This window comes from Mobula birostris, chromosome 26, assembly GCF_030028105.1.
Source record: "Mobula birostris isolate sMobBir1 chromosome 26, sMobBir1.hap1, whole genome shotgun sequence".
Lineage (NCBI taxonomy): Eukaryota > Metazoa > Chordata > Chondrichthyes > Myliobatiformes > Myliobatidae > Mobula > Mobula birostris.
The window spans coordinates 2,372,241-2,392,132 of record NC_092395.1 but is presented as its reverse complement, the minus strand read 5'-3'; the positions used below and the strand labels follow the sequence as shown (position 1 = coordinate 2,392,132).

Genomic DNA, 19,892 nt, shown 5'->3' with positions numbered 1-19,892 from the left:
GTTATGAAAACTCTGGAATTGCAAATTCATGCATCATCTTGCAGAATCAGACAGACTGTGAGAATACAGTGAATGATCTTTACTTTAACAACCAGATGTAATGTGAATCAAGCTCTGTGCCTGTTTTTCGTTAATTTGTGTTATAAAGTGGAACAACGAGAATCGAGCTAAATATGCAGACTGCTGAGGAGGAAATAATAAATTAATTCCAATTCTTTAAGAACATTGTAGATAACATTGAATTATACTGCTCAATCAGTATAAACCAGCACTTCTGGACTCTGTGATTACCCTTATTGCTGCAGATGTAAAGTGCACACAAAGCTCACACAATGCTGGCATTTCCTAAAAATGTTGAATAAAAGTTTCCAATTGAAAGTTCAGTATATATTTTAGACCATTCATTTTAAAAATAGTTTTGAAAACCAGGGAAGGAGAGACACAAAAAAAAGCAGGGCTCTGGGGAGTATTGCTGAAAAGCGACCCAGGAGTGCAAATACATTCCAAAAGATCTCCCGTTGTAACTGGATCTTTAACTTCCTGACTAACAGACTGCAAGTAGTAAGGGTGCAGAGATTTACTGGGATGCTGCCAGTACTAGAGAGCAAGTCTTATGAGGATAGGTTGAGTGAGCCTGGACTTTTTCCTTTGGAGCGAAGAAGGATAAGAGGTGACTTGCTAGAGGTTTATAAGATGATAAGAGGCATAGATCAGGTACAGTAGACAGTCAGAGACTTTTTCCAAGAGTGGAAATGGCTAATACGAGCAGGCATAATTTTAAGGTGATTGGGGGTAAGTACAGAGAGGATGTCAGAGATAAGTTCTTTACAGAGAGAGTAGTGACTACATTGAACATGCTGCCATGGCAGATGGTACAGCCAAACACATCAGCAGCATTTAAGAAACTCTTAGATAGGTACATGGATGAAAAAAAATGGAGGTCTATGTAGGAGGGAAGGATTTATTTGATTTTATATTAGGTTAAAAGGTCAGCATAACATTGGGGGCCAAAAGGCCTGTACTGTACTGTAATAGTCTATGATGTAGGCAGCACCACCTCTGACACAATTATCCCCAGCACTGGTGACCCACAGGGCTGCATCCTCAGCTCCCTACTTTACTTCTGACACCTCCCTGCAGATGATAATACAATAAATGGCCAAATCTAAAAAAACGTAAGAGATCGAGGGCCTAATGACATGGCTTCATGTCAACATGAGCTAGTCACTGACTTCAGTAGGCAGAATGATGCACATATTCCCATTTATGTGAATGGAGCTGAGCTCGAGAGGGTTGAGAGTAAACTTCACCATCAGCCTGTCCTGGTTCAACCACACAGATGCCCAGACAAGAAAGTTCACCCGTGGTCCTACTTCCTCAGAAAACTAAAGAAATCTGGCATGTCCCTGTCAACCCAATTTTCATTGTTGCATCATAGAGAGCATCCTTTCCAGATGCATTGTAGCTTGGTGTAGTAACTTCTCGGACTGTGACCACAAAAGACCAAAGAGAGTTGTGGACACATAACGGAAACCAGCCTTCCTGCCCTGAACTCAATTTACATGTCTCATCTATAATCTGACAACTTGTACTCCCCACCCCACCCCCACCACCCGCTTCAGCCTTCTTATTCGGGCTTCTACTCTCTTACTGTCCATCCCTGAAGGGTCTCAGCACAAAATGTTGACTGTTTATTTCCCTCCATAGGTGCTGAGGTTGCGTTACTCATGATTTCCAGCAGCTGCAGAATATACAACACAGGAGATTCTATTGATGCTGGAAATCCAGGGCAACACACACAAAAAGCTGGAGGAACTCAGCAGGTCAGGCAGCATCTATGAAAATTAATAAACAGTCGATGTTTTGGGTGGAGACCCTTCATCAGGACTGGAAAGGAAGGGGGAAACACACCAGAATAAAAAAGGTGGGGGGGAGGGGAAGGAGGAAGCCCTTGTCAAAGACCCCCTCCCATCCAAGCATTCTATCTTCGCCCCCTCCACTTAGCAGAAGGTACAAAAGCCTGAAAGCACATACTTGTCACAATCACTGATTCGGCAGTGCAGTAGATACGGCAATTGAGCTTGTGAATTTGCACGTGTCAGCTAATTATTATGTAATCGTGATAGTATTTAACTCCATACTTGTCATTGTAGTGCTTGTCGAGACTTGGACAGAGCACAGCAACGCTTCACTGCCTGTTTGCTTGTCTCCTACCTGACCAACGAATCTTACAGCCAAGGTCAGCTGCTCTCTCTCTGCTGGGTCCATCTTTGTGTGGTCGAGACTTGCTGTTACCAGGTTCGGATATGGCCCAAGTGCAGAGTGAGAGACACTGAAGCAGGTCGATAGTTCACAAACTTTATTGCAAACAGTGTTAAAGGGAAAATAAACAATAAACGCTGGGCCAAATAGGGCCATTAACTAAAGCTCTCAAACGGGAAATTAATCCTATACTGCGGCTGAAAAGAAAGTCTAAACATTAAACGAATACCACTAGTCTTCAAAGTCAGTTGACTCAAAAGTCCAATTTTCTCCGGGAAGGCCGAAAGCAAACAGGCAGCAAAGCGTTGCTGTGCTCTGTCCAAGTCTCGACAAGTATGGAGTTAAATACTATCACGATTGAATAATAATTAGCTGACACATGCAAATTCACAAGCACAATTGCTGCATCTACTGCACTGCCGAATCAGTGGTTGTGACAATCCTGAAGGGTTAAGGACAGCTTCCACACCGCTATTGTAAGATTATTGAATGGAGCTCTTGTACAATAAGATGGATTCTTGACCTTGCAATCTACCTAAAACCAGGATGAGGAAACATATCACTCATATCCTAGCTACTCTGCATTGGCTTCTTCTATCTTTTAGAATGGATTTTAAAGTTCTCTTACTTGTTTTCAAAGCTCTTAATGGTCTGGGATCGGAGAACATCATAGAATCACTTTTGTTTTATAATCCTGCTTGAGCTCTCAGCTCTTCTTCCGCTGATCTCTCACATTTAATTAAACTCCCTCAAGATAATTGGCAGGTCAGCTTTTTATGAATGACACTCCTGAACTGTGGATTTCAGTATCTAAAACTATAATGGATGCAGACTCAGTTGACACTTTTAAAGACCAGCTCAAAATCTATTTACTTAACCTTGCTTTTAACATCATTTTGTTTTTTATTTTCATGTTTATTTTTACTTTTTATTTTATTTTCATGTTTGCACTTTATCCATTTGAAAAATACATTGAATTATATTGTCTGTATAAAAATGCTCTATAAATAAGTTATTATTATTACCTCATTATCAATGTTCAAAGTTCAAAGTAAATTTATTATCAAAATACATATATGCCAGCATAAACAACCCTGAGATTTGTTTCCTTGTGGGCATACGCAATAAATCCAATAACTATAATGGAATCAGTGAAAGACTACATCAACAGTTCGGACAACCAGTGATCAAAAGACAACAAACTGTGCAAAACAAAAAAAGAAAAAATATAGTAATAATAAATAAATAAGCAATAACTATTGAGAACATGAGATGAAGTGTCCTTGAAAGTGAGTCCATAGGTTGTGGGAACAGTCCAGTGATGGGGCAAGTGAAGTTGAGTGAAGTTATCTCCTCCGGTTCAAGAGCCTGTTGGCTGATAGTAATAACTGTTCCTGAACCTGGTGCTGTGAGTCTTGAGGCTCCTGTACCTTCTTCCTGATGGCAGCAGAGAGAAGAGAGCTTGACCTGGGTGGTGGGGGTCCCTGGACCTCATTGTCTGCCTGCACTTTGCTTTCTTTGTAACTAACATTTCATTCTGCATTCTGTCATTATTTTCCCTTGTACTACCTCAACGTTCTGATGTGACAATATGTATGAATAACATGCAAAACAAAGATTTTCATTGTACCTTAATACATGTGACAATAAGAAACCAATTTCAATTTAATTTATAGGACTGAGCAAAATTCTTAGACTTATATCTATAATAAAGTGCCTAAGACTTTTGCACAGTTCTGTAGTAATTTTATGTATTGCACTGTACTGCTGCCACAAAGAAAAAAAAACAAATTTCATGACATATGCGAGTGATGATAAACCTGATTCTGATATTCGTCTCTATTGTGGACTAAGAGTGGAAAGAGGGCAGGGAGAAAAAAATCATGGTTGGGAAAGGGGAAGGGAGACGAGAGGCACTGGTAAGCACCAGGGAGACATTTTGTAATCATCAGTAAATAAATTGTTTGGAATCAAATGACCTTGCCTGGGGTCTCAGGGCTGGGTGTGTCTGCACTCATGCCACCCTTGCCCCGCTACTCCTTCTCTGCCACCTGTCCCACACCCCTCCTGCAGTGCTCCACACTCACAATTTCCAACGTCCATTGCTCCTGCCAGATTTATGTTGACAAATACAATACTGTGCAGAATTCTTAGGGATCCTAGCTATATATGCTTGTTCGTCCATCGTTGACGTCGATGAGGACCTCGACACCATTATGATGGTATCGAGACTAGCGCGTGATTTGGATTTAAGTGAGGGAGAGTTGCGCAGCGTCAGCCTCACTCTCTCTTCCCAATTCCCATCTGGATCCAGTGGCAAGACAGAGTCTAGACGGCTGGAGATGGGACTAGGCGCAGTGGATGACCAGGATGTCTTCTGTGTCTTGTCCTGCTCTACACGTTCCACGACGCTTGCAGAGACCACCTTCTTGACCATTGGACCTTCCATAGGTCTCGTCCGCTCAATCCGCCGGAGTCTGTCTTCACATGCTGGGATAGACAACTCCCTATCACACCGAGGGTTTGAGACCCGTTGGCTACCCTCACCTGGTTTAGCCGGCTTGTCGAAGCCGTTGCCCGGGGTGTGGCCGCTGTCGCATGCAAACAGCTACGGGGAGCCACAGGTGAGCTATATATATTGCCTAAGACATTTGCAGTCCTGTAGATTGTTCCCCAAAGGTGGCAACACAGGAAGATGAGGCAGTGAAAAATGCAATGCAAACTGGGCTTCCTCAACCTAGACACAGAGTATACGAGATGCGACGTCATGTTATAGTTGTACAGAACTTTGGTTAGACTGTCCTTGGCGTATTGTATGTAATTTATGGTCATCTCATTACAGAAAAGATGTGAGACCTGTAGAATAAATTCTGGTATTGCCTGGATTGGAGGGGTTGAGTTATAAGGAGAGATTGGATAGGGTAGGACTGTTTACCCTGGAGCAAAGGAAGCTTAAGGGTGTCAAAAACAAAAGAGATTTTTCAGATGCTGCAAATCTTGAGCAACACACAGCAAGCACTGAAGGAACTCAGCAAATCAGGCAGCATCTATAGAGAGAATAACAGTTGATGTTCCAGGCTGAGACCCTTCATCAGGATATGTTAAAGATACGCAAAATTATTTGAGGCATAAATAGGGCTGATAGCCAAAGTCCTAGAGGGCAAAATTTTAAGGTGATTGGGAGGAATGAATGAAGTTTTTCATTGCACCAGTACTTGGGCATATGGCAAGTAACTCGACTTTTTTGACAAACATGAGAAGATCTGCAGATGCTGGAAATCCAAGGCAACACACACAAAATGCTGGAGGAACTCAGCAGGTCAGGCAGAATCATGGACAGGAATAAACAGGCGATGTTTCGGGCTGAGACCCTGGCCAATGAAGAGTAGGCCCTTCTAGCCCTTCAAGCCATGCTGCCCAGCAATACCCCGAATTAATCCTAGCTTAATCACGGAACAGTTTACAATGATCAATTAACCTATCAATCGATATGTCTTTGGACTGTGGGAAGAAACTGGAGCACCCAGAGGAAATCCACGCAATCACAGGGAGAACGTACAGACTCCTTACGTGCATAGTGGGAAATTAACCCAGTTCACTGGTATTGTAAAGCGTTGTGCCAACCACCACACTACTGTGCCACCCGAATTAATACAGCCAAGTATGCGGTTTGTGCAGTTCTGGGCTCCTACTTACAAGAAATACATCAATAAGACTGAAAACATGCAGAGAAAATTTACAAGGATGTTGTCAGCAGGTCAGGCAGCATCCACGAGAAAGAGAAACAGTTAACATTTCAGGTTGGGATCCCTTCTTCAGAAATACTGTAAGTCACAAAGGATTTGCACAAATCTGATTACTTAGTAGTAGTATGGGGAACACTGAGAAAGGAAATTAGCATAGCAACCAAATTGCAATACTTGCACCTATGTTCAAACACTTTAAAAAACTCAGAGATTTCTTCTTTCCTCTAGGGAATTCTGCTAAATGTGTCTCTTGTGTGATGAGTGAATTAAAGTTACTAATTAAAAAAACTATCAACCTCTGTCTTAAATACACCGAACGATTTGGCCTCCATAGCCGTCTGTGGCAATGGATTACATGGATTCACCACCTTCAGGCTAAAGAAATTCCTCTTTATCCTGGTTTTAAAGATATGTCCTTTTATTCTGAGGCTGTACCCTTGGATCCTACACTCTCTTACAAATGGAAACATCCCCTCTACGTCTACTCTATCCAGGCCTTTCAGTATCTGGTAAGTTTCAATGAGATCCCCCCCTCATCCTTCTAAACTCCATCAGAACAGGCCCAGTGACATCAGATGTACCTCAGTGGTTGAATCCTTTCTTTCCAGGGATCACTCCTTTGGTCTTTCTCCAAGGCCAGAACATTTTTCCTTAGATACAGAGCCCAACATTGCTCACAGTTTTTGAACATCAATTTCTCTAACCTTCAGTAATTTCTCTCCCACCAGCTTCTCTCTTTTCAATTCCCCATTCTGATTCTCTTCTCACCCCTATTCCTCTGTCCATCACCTCCCTCTTGTGTCCCTTTTCCTCCCCTTTCTTTCATGGTCCACTGTCCTCCCCTATTAGACCCCTTTTTCTTCAGCCCTTTACCTTTTCCACCTATTACCTCCCAGCTTCTCACTTCACCCACCCCCCCCCAGACACAACCTAACCTGCTGAGCATTTCCAGCATCTTCTGTTCTTTGCGATTTCCATTATCCACAAATTTCTGGTATTCCTGTGCATGGATATATGTGAGAGAAGTTTGACGTTTCCATTCAGATAGTATTTCATTTAATATTCCAAATTACATAAATAGGAACCAGTATGTGATGGACTTTCTGCAACATTATCACGACTAATCATTGACTTGGAATTACTGGGATATGGGACAATTAAATGGACTGGGATATGGGACAATTAAATGGACATGGGATAAGGGACAATTAAATGGACTTGGGATATGGGGCTATTAAATGGACTGGGATATGGGACGATTAAATGGACTGGGATATGGGGCAATTAAATGGACATGGGATATGGGACAATTAAATGGACTTGGGATATGAGGCAATTAAATGGACTGGGATATGGGACGATTAAATGGACTGGGATATGGGACAATTAAATGGTTGGCATGAACGAGTCGGGCTGAAGGGCTTGTCTCCATGCTCTGTTGCACTAAAGTTCAAAGCAAATTTATTATCAAGGTACATACAGTATTGTTCAAAAGTCTTAGGTATATATATAATGCCTAAGACTTTTGCACAATACTGCAGTAATTTTATGATTTGCACTGTATTGTTGCCACAAAAAAATAATTTCGTGACATATGTGAGTGATGACAAACCTGATTCTGACATGGGTCTCTATTGTGGACTGAGAGTGGGAAGGGGTCAGGGAGAGGGCAATCACAGTTGGAAAAAGGGAAGGAAGAGGGGAGGGAGTGGGAAGCAACAGAGAGACATTTTGTAATGATAAATGAACCAATTGTTTGGAATCAAATGACCTTGTCTGGTGGCTCAGGCCTGGGTGTGTCTGCACCCACACCACTCTTCGCCTCCTATTGTCTCACCCCCCCCCATGGTGCTACACACTCACCCATCATCCTTTGCTCTTACCAAATTTACAGACTCGCTTTCTACTCCACGTTGACAAACATAGTATTGAGCAATGTCTTAGGCTCCCTCACTATATATGTGCCTTTTGCACAGTCCTGTATATGTCACAACAACCCTGAGATTCATTTCCTTCTAGCCATTAAAGTAAGAAATGCAATCATCCGACGAGCCGAAGAGGTTAAATGATTTGAGTCTATCATCAGTAATCCAAAAATAGCAGTAATTGGGTGAGGTTGTAAGTCCGTATTCAAAACTGTTGAAATAATATCAAAAATATCTTTCCAATATTTTTCCAACAAAGGACATGACCAAAACATGTGAGTTAAAGAAGCTATCTCGGAATGACATCTATCACCTATAGGATTAATATAAGAATAATAACGAGATAGTTTATCTTTGGACACATGAGCCCTGTGCACTACTTTAAACTGTATCAACACATGTTTAGCACATATAGAGGATGAATTACCAATTGAAGAATTTTTTTCCCATTTTTCGATCAGGATAATAATCTTAAGTTCTCTTTCCCAATCAGTTTTAATTTTATTGGAAACATCAGGACATAAATTCATAATTATGTTATAAATAATTGCTACAACACTTTTCTGAGAGAGATTTAGATCTAAATTTTTTTCCAAAGTATCCATTGGATATAAGTGTGGAAAATTAGGAGAAGCAGTAATTAAAAAGTTTCTAAAGAAAGAAATTAAGAAAGATATTAACCCTCCTACTGTATTTCACTGGTTTTCACAAACTATGTTGTGTTTAAATTTGGAAGAAATTAGAAGTGTGGTTTATGACCCTTCCACTAAATTTGAAAAAACTTGGGAGGCCATTTATTCAGCATTTTCATATGATGTAATTTGACCATTTCCAAACTTATTTTACTTCTCTGTAGTGTTGGTTGAGAGGAATGGCGTCGTCGACACTAAGGTTTTCTTTTCTTCCATTTTTACGTTGTTAAAATTGCCCAAGTCTTTTTAGTTTAGTTGACTAATTCTGTTTAGATTAGTTTTTTTGGGGGTGGGGTTTGTATTTTTTTATTTTGTTTTCTTTTTCATGATTTTTCTCCAGTTATTTTTTTTTGTCCTGTATTATTCATTGTTATCCTACATGATTGGGAGTTTTGTCAATTTATACTATTTGGTTTTATAATTACTCGTCTTAAGTATAACAATGTATTTCCAACAATTTTGTATTATTGCTATGTTATGCTTATATTTTATGAAACTAATAAAAAGATTGAAAAAGAAAGAAAGAGATTCATTTCCTTGTGGATATTCACAGTAAATTCAAAGAAATAAGACTGACTTTAAAGATGTACTGAGGAGTTACATAAGACATGAAAATGCCTAGAGTTGCAGCAGGAAAAATATCCGTGTGAAAGAATCACAAGAAGTCTTGTATTTACTGGGTTAAACTGATGTTCCAAATACCAGAAAAACCTGCTCATAGTGAGCTGAATAATTTTCATTGATTTGCATAACTGCGATCACAGACAACTGTGCCTATGGTTGGCAGATACCAACACTTGATATTTTGTGGTCACAAGTAAGATGCTGCTGAGTGGAAAATGCTTTCCACAATGATAAAACTGATAGTAAAGTTATGGCACCTGTTTAAGGCTAAAAAAACACAAAATAACTGACAACACAGCAATTAAGGATGTAGACAGTTAAAAGAAGTAAGACATAAGCTGTATTTTTTAAATACAGGCGCTTGTAAAATAATAAACACAAGATATTCTGCAGATGCTAGACATCCAAAATGCTGGAGGAACTCAGCAGGTCAGACAACATCTATGGAGAGGAATAATTTGTCGATATTTTGGGCCGAGAGCCTTCATCAGGACCGGAAAGGAAGGGTCAAGGTGCCAGAATAGGAAAGTGTGAGGAAGGAAGAAGAACAAGCTAAAAGATGATGAGTGAAGCCAGGTGGGTGGGGGAGGGGAGATGATGTAAGAAGCTGGGGGGTGATAGGAGGAAAAAGTAAAGTTCAGGAGAAGAAGGAATCTGATAGGAGAGGAGAGTGGATGATGGGAGAAAAGGAAAGAGATAAAGTTCAGGAGAAGAAGGAATCTGATAAGAGACGAGAGTGGATGATGGGAGAAAGGGAAGAGGAGGGGCACCAGGGGAGGGTACAAAACACTTGAATATCTTGGAAGCTAAAAGCCTGTTGGATGACCCCTATGTAAAATTTGTTCCCCGTTAGCCGGTCAGGAGTTGAGTATTCAGTGACCCCCTTTTCTTCCAGAATCTGCAGACAACTTTTAGTTCTTAATAGAAAATCTTTTTTCTCAGAAAACTGTTGAGAGCCCCCAAACCCAGAGTCTATCTCCTCTCTCCACTCTCAGACCTGTTCCAGGGTTTTGATCACAATCATCGACATTTCCTTTCCCCGCACAGTTTCTCCAGCAGGTTGCGTGTTGCTCCAGATCCCAGTATCTACTGTCTCTTATATCTTCCTCCCCATAATCCTGGCAATCTGTATGTCCTCCCTGTGGAATATGTGGGTCTTCTCTGGGTTCTCTGGTTCACTCCCAGAGTCCAAAGACATACAGGTTAGGAGGTTAATTGGTCATTGCAAATTATGCTGTGATTTGGCTAGGGTTAAATCGAGGATTGTGGGCGGTGTGTCTCAAAGGGAAAAAGAACTTATTCTGCACTGTACCTCTAAATAAAAAATCTTGCTCGTCATTTGGGAGGTTCAGGACCAAAGGGCACAGCCTCAGAAAACAGTGACGTCCCTTTGGAACAAAGACGAGGAGGAATTTCTTTGGAGAATCTTTGGAATTCATTGCCATGGACAGTGTGGATGCCAAGTCATTGAGTATATCTAAAGCAGAGGATAATAGGTTCTTGATTATGGACAGGAAAGGAATGGAGGGTTATGGGCTGAGTGCAGGTCAGTGGGACTAGGTGAAGGTAAGAGTTCGGCATGGACTAGAAGGGCCAAGATGGCCTGTTTCCATGCTGTAATTGTTATTTGATTATATCGTTATTAATAAGGGCATTAAAGGTTATGGGAAGAAGACCAGGATAATGGGATTGAGAGACCATAAGATGATAAGACCTAAGAGCAGAATTAGGCCATTCAGTTAGAGCACAGAACATAGAAAACCTACAATACAGGCCCTTTGGCCCACAAAGCTGTGCCGAACATGTTCTTACCTTAGAAATTACCTAGGGTTACCTATAGTCCTCTATTTTTCTAAGCTCCATATACCTGTCCAGGAGTCTCTTAAAAGACCCTATCGTATCTGCCTCCACCACCGTCGCCAGCAGCCCATTCCGCACACTCACCACTCTCTGCGTAAAAACTTACCCCTTACATCTCCTCTGTACCTACTTCCAAGCACCTTAAAAGTGTGCCCTCTCGTGTTAGCCATTTCAACCCTGGGAAAAATCCTCTGACTATCTACATCATCAATGCCTCTGATCATCTTATACACCTCTAACAGGTCACCTCTCAACCTTCGTCATTCCAAGGAGAAAAGGCCAAGTTCACTCAACCTATTCTCATAAGGCATGCTCCCCAATCCAGGCAACATCCTTATAAATCTCCTCTGCACCCTTTTTATGGTTTCCACATCCTTCCTGTAGTGAGGTGACCAGAACTGAGCACAGTACTCCAAGTGGGGTCTGACCAGGGTCATATATAGCTGCAACATTACCTCTTGACTCCTAAACTCAATCCCACGATTGATGAAGGCCAATGAGCCATATGCTTTCTTAACCACAGAGTCAACCTGCACAGCAGCTTTGAGTGTCCTATGGACTTGGATCCCAAGATCCCTCTGATCCTCCACATTGCCAAGAGTCTTACCATTAATACTATATTCTGCCATCATATCTGCCTGCTCTACTTGGCAATTCCAACTTGCCTGATTTATTATCCCTCTCAACCACACTCTCTGCTTTCTCCCCGTAACATTTGATGCCCTGATCAATCAAGAACCTATTAACCTCCACCTTAAATACACTCAATGATGAGGCCTGTACAACCACCTGTGGCAAAGAAATCCACAGATTCCATGCTGTCTTCCAAAAGAAATTCCTCCACATCTCTGTTCTCAATAGATGTCCCTCAATTCTGAGGCTGTGTCCTCTGGTCCTACACTCCCCCACTATGGGAAACATCTTCTTCATATTTACTCTATCTAGGCCTTTCAATATTCCATAGGTTTCAATAAGATCCTCCTCATTCTTCTAAACTCCAGTGAGTACTGGCCCAGAGACATCAAACACTCCTCATATGTTAACCCCTTCATTCCTGGGATTGTTCTTGTGAACTTCTTCTGGACTGTCTCCAATTCCAGCACATCTTTACTTAGATATGGGGCCCAAAACAATGTCCAAGTGCGGTCTGATCAAAACCTTATAATGCCTCAGTATTACATCCTTGTTTTTGTATTGCAATCCTCTTGAAATGAATGGTTAACATTGCATTAGCCTTCCTTACCACTGACTCAACCTGCAAGTTAACCTTTAGGGACCCCCAAGTCCCTCTAATCCACTGATGTTTGAATTTTCTCACTTACTAAATACAGTGGTCATGTCTTTATTCCTTCTGCCAAAGTGCATGACCATGCATTTCCCTATATTGTATTGCATCTGCCACTTATTTGCCCATTCCCCCAATCAGACCATGTCCTCCACAGATACCCTGTTTCCTCAACACAACCTGCCCTTCCATCTATCTTTGTCTCGTCTACAGACTTGGACACAAAGCCAATTCCTTCATCCAAAGTACTGACATATAGCATGAAAAGAAGCAAGGGGTCCCAACACTAACCCCTGCAGCACGCCATTAGTTGCCGGCAGCCATTCAGAAAAGGTTCCCTTTATTCCCCTCTTTGTCTCCTACTAGTCAACCAAACTTCTATCCATTCCAGTACCTTTCCCATAATACCATGAGCTCTAATTTCATTTAGCAGCTTGTCAAGGTGCTCTGAAAATCCAAATAAACAACATCTATTGACTCTCCTTTAACTATCCTGTCAGGCAGGATTTCCCATTTAGAAAACCATGCTGACTTTGGCCTATTTTATCATGTGCCTTCAAGTTCTCCGAAACTTCATCCTTAATAATAAACTCTAACATCTTCCCAACCACTGATGTCAGGCTAACTGGCTTTAGTCTGCCTCTTTCCCTTCTTAAAGAGTGGAATGATATTTGCACTTTTCCATTCCTCAGGAACCATTCTGGAATCTAGTGATTTTTGAAAGGTCATGACTAATGCCTCCATGATCTCCTTTACTACCTCCCTCAAAACCCTGGGGAATAGTCCTTCTGGTCCAAGTGACTTATCTACCTTCAGACTTTTCAGCTTCCCAAGCACTTCCTCCTTAGTAATAGCAAAGACACTCACTCCTGTCCCCTGACACTCTTGCACAGTGAAGACTGAAACAAAATACTTATTAAGTTCGTCCACCGTTTCTCTGACTCCATTACTACCTCTCCATCGCCATTTTCTAATGGTTCAATATCTACTCTCATCTCTCTTTTACTCCTTAAATATCTGAAAATACTTTTTGTATCCTCTTTTATATTATTGGATAGCTTACCTTCATATGTCATCTTTTCTTTCTTTATGGCTTTTTAGTTCCTTCAGATGATTTTGAAATGCTTCCCAATCCTCTACCTTCCCACTAACTTTTGCTAAATGCTGTCTTTGACTTCCCTCATCAGCCAGAGTCGCATTATTCTCCCTTTAGAATCATCTTTTGGATGTATCTTGCCTGTGCCTTCCAAATATACCCCAGAAACTCCAGCCATTGCTGTTCTGCCATCATCCCTGCCGGTGGCCTCTTCCAATCAACTTTAGCCAGCTCCTTTCTCATGTCTCTGTAATTCCTATTAACTGATACATTTGATTTTAGCTTTTCCTTCTCAAACTGCAGGGTGAATTCTAATTATTATGATCACAGCCTCCTAAGTGTTCCTTTACCTTAAGCATCCTAATCAAATCTGGTTATTACATAACACCCATTGCCCTAGTGAGCTCAACCACAAGCTACCCTAAAAAGCTATATCTCTGACCTAGTCATCTACAAATTCCCTCTCTTGGGATTCAGCAGCAACTGCAGTTTCCCAATCTACCTGCATATTGAAGTCCCCCATGATTATTGCAACATTGTCCCTTTTAAATGCCTTTTCTATCTCCCATTGTAATTTAGCCCACATGCTGGCTACTGTTTGGAGGCCTATATTTAACACTATAACCCTAACTTCAACCCTAGGGTAAATGAGAGGGTATGATTGAATGGTGTTCATTCTCAATGGGCTGAATGGCCTGAACTGTTCCTATAACTTATGGTCTTACCCAGTCCAATCATCTGTCTGCAAGATGATTATGGCAGCAGTACATTCAAAACTGACCAATTTGATGGAGCAAATGATCTCCAGAGACAACACTATTGTACCCTGGCTTTCTGTTCTGTTATTCTGGCAGGCCAGTTTTTGGGGTTCTTCAGCACTTTTAGGCTGGGAATGTGCTGGTAAAAGGAACCATGTTGCACACTTCCCTTTCTGCACTAACTTTGTCACTGTTCTAAGCTGGTGCAGCTACATGGACCCGGTAGCCTCAGCACTGTAGCCACACCATGAAGAGGAGTGTGCTCAGGCTTTGCCATCCCATTGGTCAGTCTTTGCTTATTTTTTTAATGTAGAGATACAGTACAGAACAGGCCCTTCCGGCCCAACGAGCCATCTTGCCACTTATTAAACCCTGGCCGAACCATAAGTCAATTTATAATGACCAATTAACCTACTAACAGGTACATCTTTGGACTCTGAGAGGAAACCAGAGCACCCGGAGGAAACCCATGTACACATGGGAAGTACACATAAACTTTCTTACAGAGGACACCAGAATTGAACTCTGAACTCCGATGCCCTGAGAAGTAATAGCGTCACACTAATCACTACACCATCGTGGCACCACTTTGTATAACTATGAATAGTTCTTTATGAATTATATTCTATTTTGTTAAATTACTGTAAGCACCCTGTAAGAAAAGGAATCTGAAGGTAGTATATGATAACATACTTTGATAATAAATTCAGTTTGTTTCAGGTAGCTTGTGCTGTCAGCAGGCCTTCTTGTTGTTTCCAAATGATACAAACAAACAGATGGAAAAAAATCGCCATTAAAAGATTAAAACTAATACATTTTCTTAAAACCCAATTTCTTGATCTAGTTTATTAAAGACATGTGAAACATCTGGTTTCCTCGGCTGCGTAGGTCTTGGGAAGACAACCTCCGGCCCCGCCAACTCATGAGTTTGAGGCATACTGGATCCCACCCCAAACCTCGGTTTGTGTGGATGCTGTGTCATTTGCTCCCCTGTTACAAATTAATGCCACGAAATAACAAACAGTACACTGCACATGATTAAAGGAATTATATTTATGAATCTTAGCTAAAGAGTTAGTAAAGAATAACAAAAAGAAAAGGGCCCATTCTAATTAAACAGCCAAATGTGCACAAGCTGGAGCTCATCTTGAACTTCTCTGTCACTCACGCTGGGCCCTCAGTCAGCGTGAATGCCCACACCACCTTCCAAATGTCGCTCGCAATCCATCTCGAACAAACGGGTTTTCCACTGGATCATATGCTACGACTGGTTCTCATGAACCAGGGCATTACATATGTATGTATTAACCTGATGTAAAAATACCAATCATTTAACTATCTTTCCTAATGAAGGTCAACCAGATTGCCATCATCAACTGTCTTAGGCTGAGGGGCTGGATACGAAGAGCATCTGCATCTGAAGTCATGAAAGAATGACCCTGAAATCAATGGTGCCTGCATCTAACTTCCACCATATTCTGTACTTTAAGCAGCCCTCTACATCCTTGTAGTGAGCCTTCAGTGCAATGCAGCATCCTAACTTCATCAGATATCCTGATTTTCATGACTGCATTCCCTATCTTCTACTATTCGTAAGACCATAAGATATAGGAGCAAAATTAGGTAATTCGGCTAATCGAGTCTGCACTGCCATTCTAGCCAAGAATCTATCATTCTCCACTTTAAGTATACCCAAAGACTTAGCCTCCACAGCCGTCTGTGGCAATGAATTCCACAGATTCCATGCCCTCTGGCTAAACAAATTCCTCCTCATCTCTGATCTAAATGGACATCCCTCTGTTCTGAGGCTGTGCACTTTGGTCCTGGACGGCCCACTATTGGCAACGTCTTCTTCACATCCACTCTATATAATTCTTTCAAACTAAATTACAGGCCTTCTCCAGATTACCATTGTGCAACTCATTCAGATGAGTGAGTGCTTGAGAGGCCAGAGGGATGGATTCACCAGCTGCTATGGTGCTACAGGAATCTTCTGCCACGTGGGAACTTGATTAACAGTGATATCTCAACAGTTAAGTTAAACCCTCTCATTTAACTACACATTGCTCTTGATCAGCCTGTGTTTTTTATTTAAAATACCAGCAGCTGCATTTCTGTCTTGCAAACTGTTCAGGACACAAACCATTCTTGGAAACGGAAATCTGCCATACCCTGGGGAGGGTCTATACAATTGACTGTGGTCTTGGGAGAAACTCTGATGGATTAGTAAAGATTTCATGGAATTAAGATTTAACAACTAAAATCATTTTCCATATAGCAAAATTTTAAAAAACAAGAAAAAAATGAAGTAGAGTACATAGTTATTAATATAGTGCCGTTAAAGGAAGCATCCATCATTAAGGATCCTCATCACCTAGGACATGCACTCTTCTCATTGCTTCCATCAGAGAAGAGGTACAGGAGCCTGAAGACACACACTCAATAATTTAGGAACAGCCTCTTCTCCTCTTTCTGAAACAACAATCAACCCATGTACGCTGCCTCAATATTATTTTTGCTCTCTTTTTGCACTATTTAGTCAATACAATTTTTAAAAATATATTCCTTATTGTAATTTATCATTTTTATGTATACCAATGTACTGCTGTGACAAAACAACAACTTTCAAGACATTTTCCAGTGATATTAAACCTGATTCTGATTTTGATTCTGATTTCAAAGTACAGAGTACAGGGTTTTGTTTGAGACATAATGTGCTGCCCACTCCAGCTGTTCAAGTGAAGAAAAAAGATTGCATAGCTCAGTTCACGCTTCCTAGTGTTTTGACCTGCATTCATTTCTCAAAGATTATTAAACTACAAAGTAACTGATCATTTATTTCATTCACTACGTATGGAAGTTTGATATCTACAAATTGGTGGCTGAGTAAATTAACCACGTGATGATTTATATATACAGCACTAATAGCTCCACTACAAAGTTAGTTCATGACAATAAACAATCTTGGAATACCATGAAGCTTTCACTGATGTAAGGAAACAAAGTTAGGTGTAATGTAAAAGTGTTCAAAATTTAGAAATATAAAAAAAAGGAAATATAATCAAAGGAACAGTGTTTCCTTCAGTTTACAAATTTACATTGGGCCTTTATCATAGATCAAAATTACAGTGAAAGGGTTACTTAAAATTATATACAAAGTTTAAAGAAAATACATTTGATTGAACTTATGCATTGTATATTTTTCCAATTTGTGTTTGGTAATTACTTCTCAGTTTAAAACATGTTAGTTTAATGGGCTAATCTGATAAAATCTCACCCTTCTTTGCTGAAAGGGTTCCTGCTCAGCATAACAGGAATGTTCACTGTAACGTAACTAACAAAGTTCTGCAAAGTTATTTCTGAAAATTACTCAACTTGTTTTTAAATAATGATCTGCAGTTCAGACCCAGGAAAAACAACAGCAATCAAATGGTAAGTGAACCACTCTCTGAGATCAAATGGCTTTTATCAGCTAAGATATTTAATAATGTATGATTAAATGGGTATATGTTTATACACATTCTTGAATTTATTTAAAGTCACGGTATGGTTAGTGCACTAACATTCTTCTCAAAGGCTTTCAATTTTATCAAGGTTTTTGGCTTCAAAACAAACTTGGTTACGGATTAATTGTGCTAATTTGCTACACTCCACATAATTCTTTTGTTTGTCTTCTACCTACAACTAAATTATCCATGAAAGTATGAAGAAAGGGACTAAGTCATACGTCTGGCTTTTCCCAGCTACGTCCTTGTTCTTGTTAAGAGGTTGAATGTAAAAATAATGGTACACTGCATTGAACTTGCAACCCTGTATCAGTTAAAGCTTTGAGGATATTGGCGAGATGTTAGCTTACAACAAACCTGTATCATTTTTTGGCATTTTATACAACAACACAAAGTTTTAAAAATAATTAAACAATGCTTTATCATCACATAATGATTATAATGTCTTACCTTCTGTATCGTTGAGATTCTACGTCATTTATAATGTGAACTTATTTTCTGCAAACGCTGCTTCCGTTGTCCCAAATCAATAGGAAGGCAAACTTTTTCAAGACTGGTTAATATTTTAAAAAATACTCTCTTAGATGTAACAAGGGAAAGCAGCTATCAACTGAAGTAATTTTATTCAGCCATAATCAGCAAAATCTGCTGTAAAAAGTGAGTGCAGAGGTTACGTGGCGGAACTTGTAGGCAGATAGAAGGAGTATCAATTTCTCGGAACTGTGACCTATATCCGTACTGCTGTACTGTCAAATGTTCTGAATATGTTCCATGTTTATTAACATGACAAAATATTATAATTATGTTTGCACATTATCAATGATAAGCACAATTCTCAGGCTGGAATGCATTTATGTATCAAATTCAACATCATTTTCAAGTAGTTTCTGTCACAAATGATTATTTCAGGCAGAAGTTAAAACCCAACTCTAAACTGGGGTGAGTGTCCCTGCAGCTGATTATTAGTATGTTTGATTCCTGTGCCAGATTAAATATATGTCAATATAAACTGTATTTGCACTGTAACCTTTGTGATGACATTATAGTTGTAACATTTTTATTGTAGATGAAGATTTGTATGATCTGATTTTGGAATATAAGAAACAGCAGCACGAGTGGGCCAACTGGCCCCTGAAGTCTGCTCAGCATTCAATAAGACCACTTAAACATCTCATTCCTATTCCTTCCCCATTCTCAGTATCTTCCTACTAGTCAGTCTCCAGCTTGGACACATTCATGGACTCCATTCCCACAGATCCATGTGGTGGAGAATTCCAGATTCATGAACCTCCCCGAGAAATGAAGTTCCTCCTATTCAGTCTGAAATGGGCAACTTCTGAAGCTCTGCCCTCTGGATGCCCTTGTATGGGCAACACTCTCTCAGCACCTACATTGTCGATTCCTATCAAAACATTCTGTCAATTAGATCACGCCTCATTCTTCCATAGTACAGTTCCAACCTGTTCATGTTATGGTCTGGTCCATAAAGTCCACGTTCCGGTTCACGGTCCAGTCCATGGAATCCAAGACTCTGGGCCTTCCGGCTGTCCCTTGTTTCAGTTAGGCTTAATCATAGGCACCTGATGCTCATCTTGGGGCTGGGAATATAAGTGGCCCTGGTTTTGAGTGTGGTTGCTGGTTTGTCTTGTCAGTATCCTGTCCTTGCCTTTGTGGGGTAAGTCAGGCTGCCTTTGCTGTTACCCTGCTGTTGGATCTGTCCCTTCCTGTCCTTGCCTCTGTTGGGTAAGCCAGGCTGTCTTTGCTATTACCCTGAGGCTGGGCTGTTCCCTTCCTTTCCCCTTCCTTCTATAGCCCTTGCCTGTGTCCATGCCTCTGCTAGGTAGGTCTGGCTGTTTGCCGCTACCTTGTGTTGGGATCTATCCAGAGGTAGTTTTTTTTAAAACAAAGAGAGTGATGAGCACATGGAACATGCTGCCAGGGTTGGTGGTAGAAGCAGATATATTAGGGACATTTAAAAGACTCTTAGATAGGCACATGGATGGAAGAATATGGATTGCTATGTGGGAAGGAAGAATCAGATTGATGTTGGAGTAAGATAAAAGGTTGGCACAGAATGATGGTCCTGTACTGTGCTACATTTTTCTATGTTCTATGTTTTATTGCAGCTGCACCTCCCA

General features: G+C 40.6%; 1 protein-coding gene across 2 annotated transcripts in view; it reads right to left on the bottom strand.

Annotated features, from left to right (window-relative positions):
- The window catches only part of zap70 (zeta chain of T cell receptor associated protein kinase 70), a 155,288-nt gene that overhangs the window by 117,100 nt on the left and 18,296 nt on the right, over window positions 1–19,892 (bottom strand). Inside the window, exon 1 of one of the 2 annotated variants that reach the window (XM_072244260.1) lies at window positions 18,205–18,432. The exons of the other annotated variant lie outside the window; for it this stretch is intronic. The gene's annotated coding sequence lies outside the window, so the exon portion shown is untranslated. Of the gene's footprint in view, window positions 1–18,204; window positions 18,433–19,892 lie in introns of those variants that run through there. 2 annotated transcript variants of the gene reach the window in all.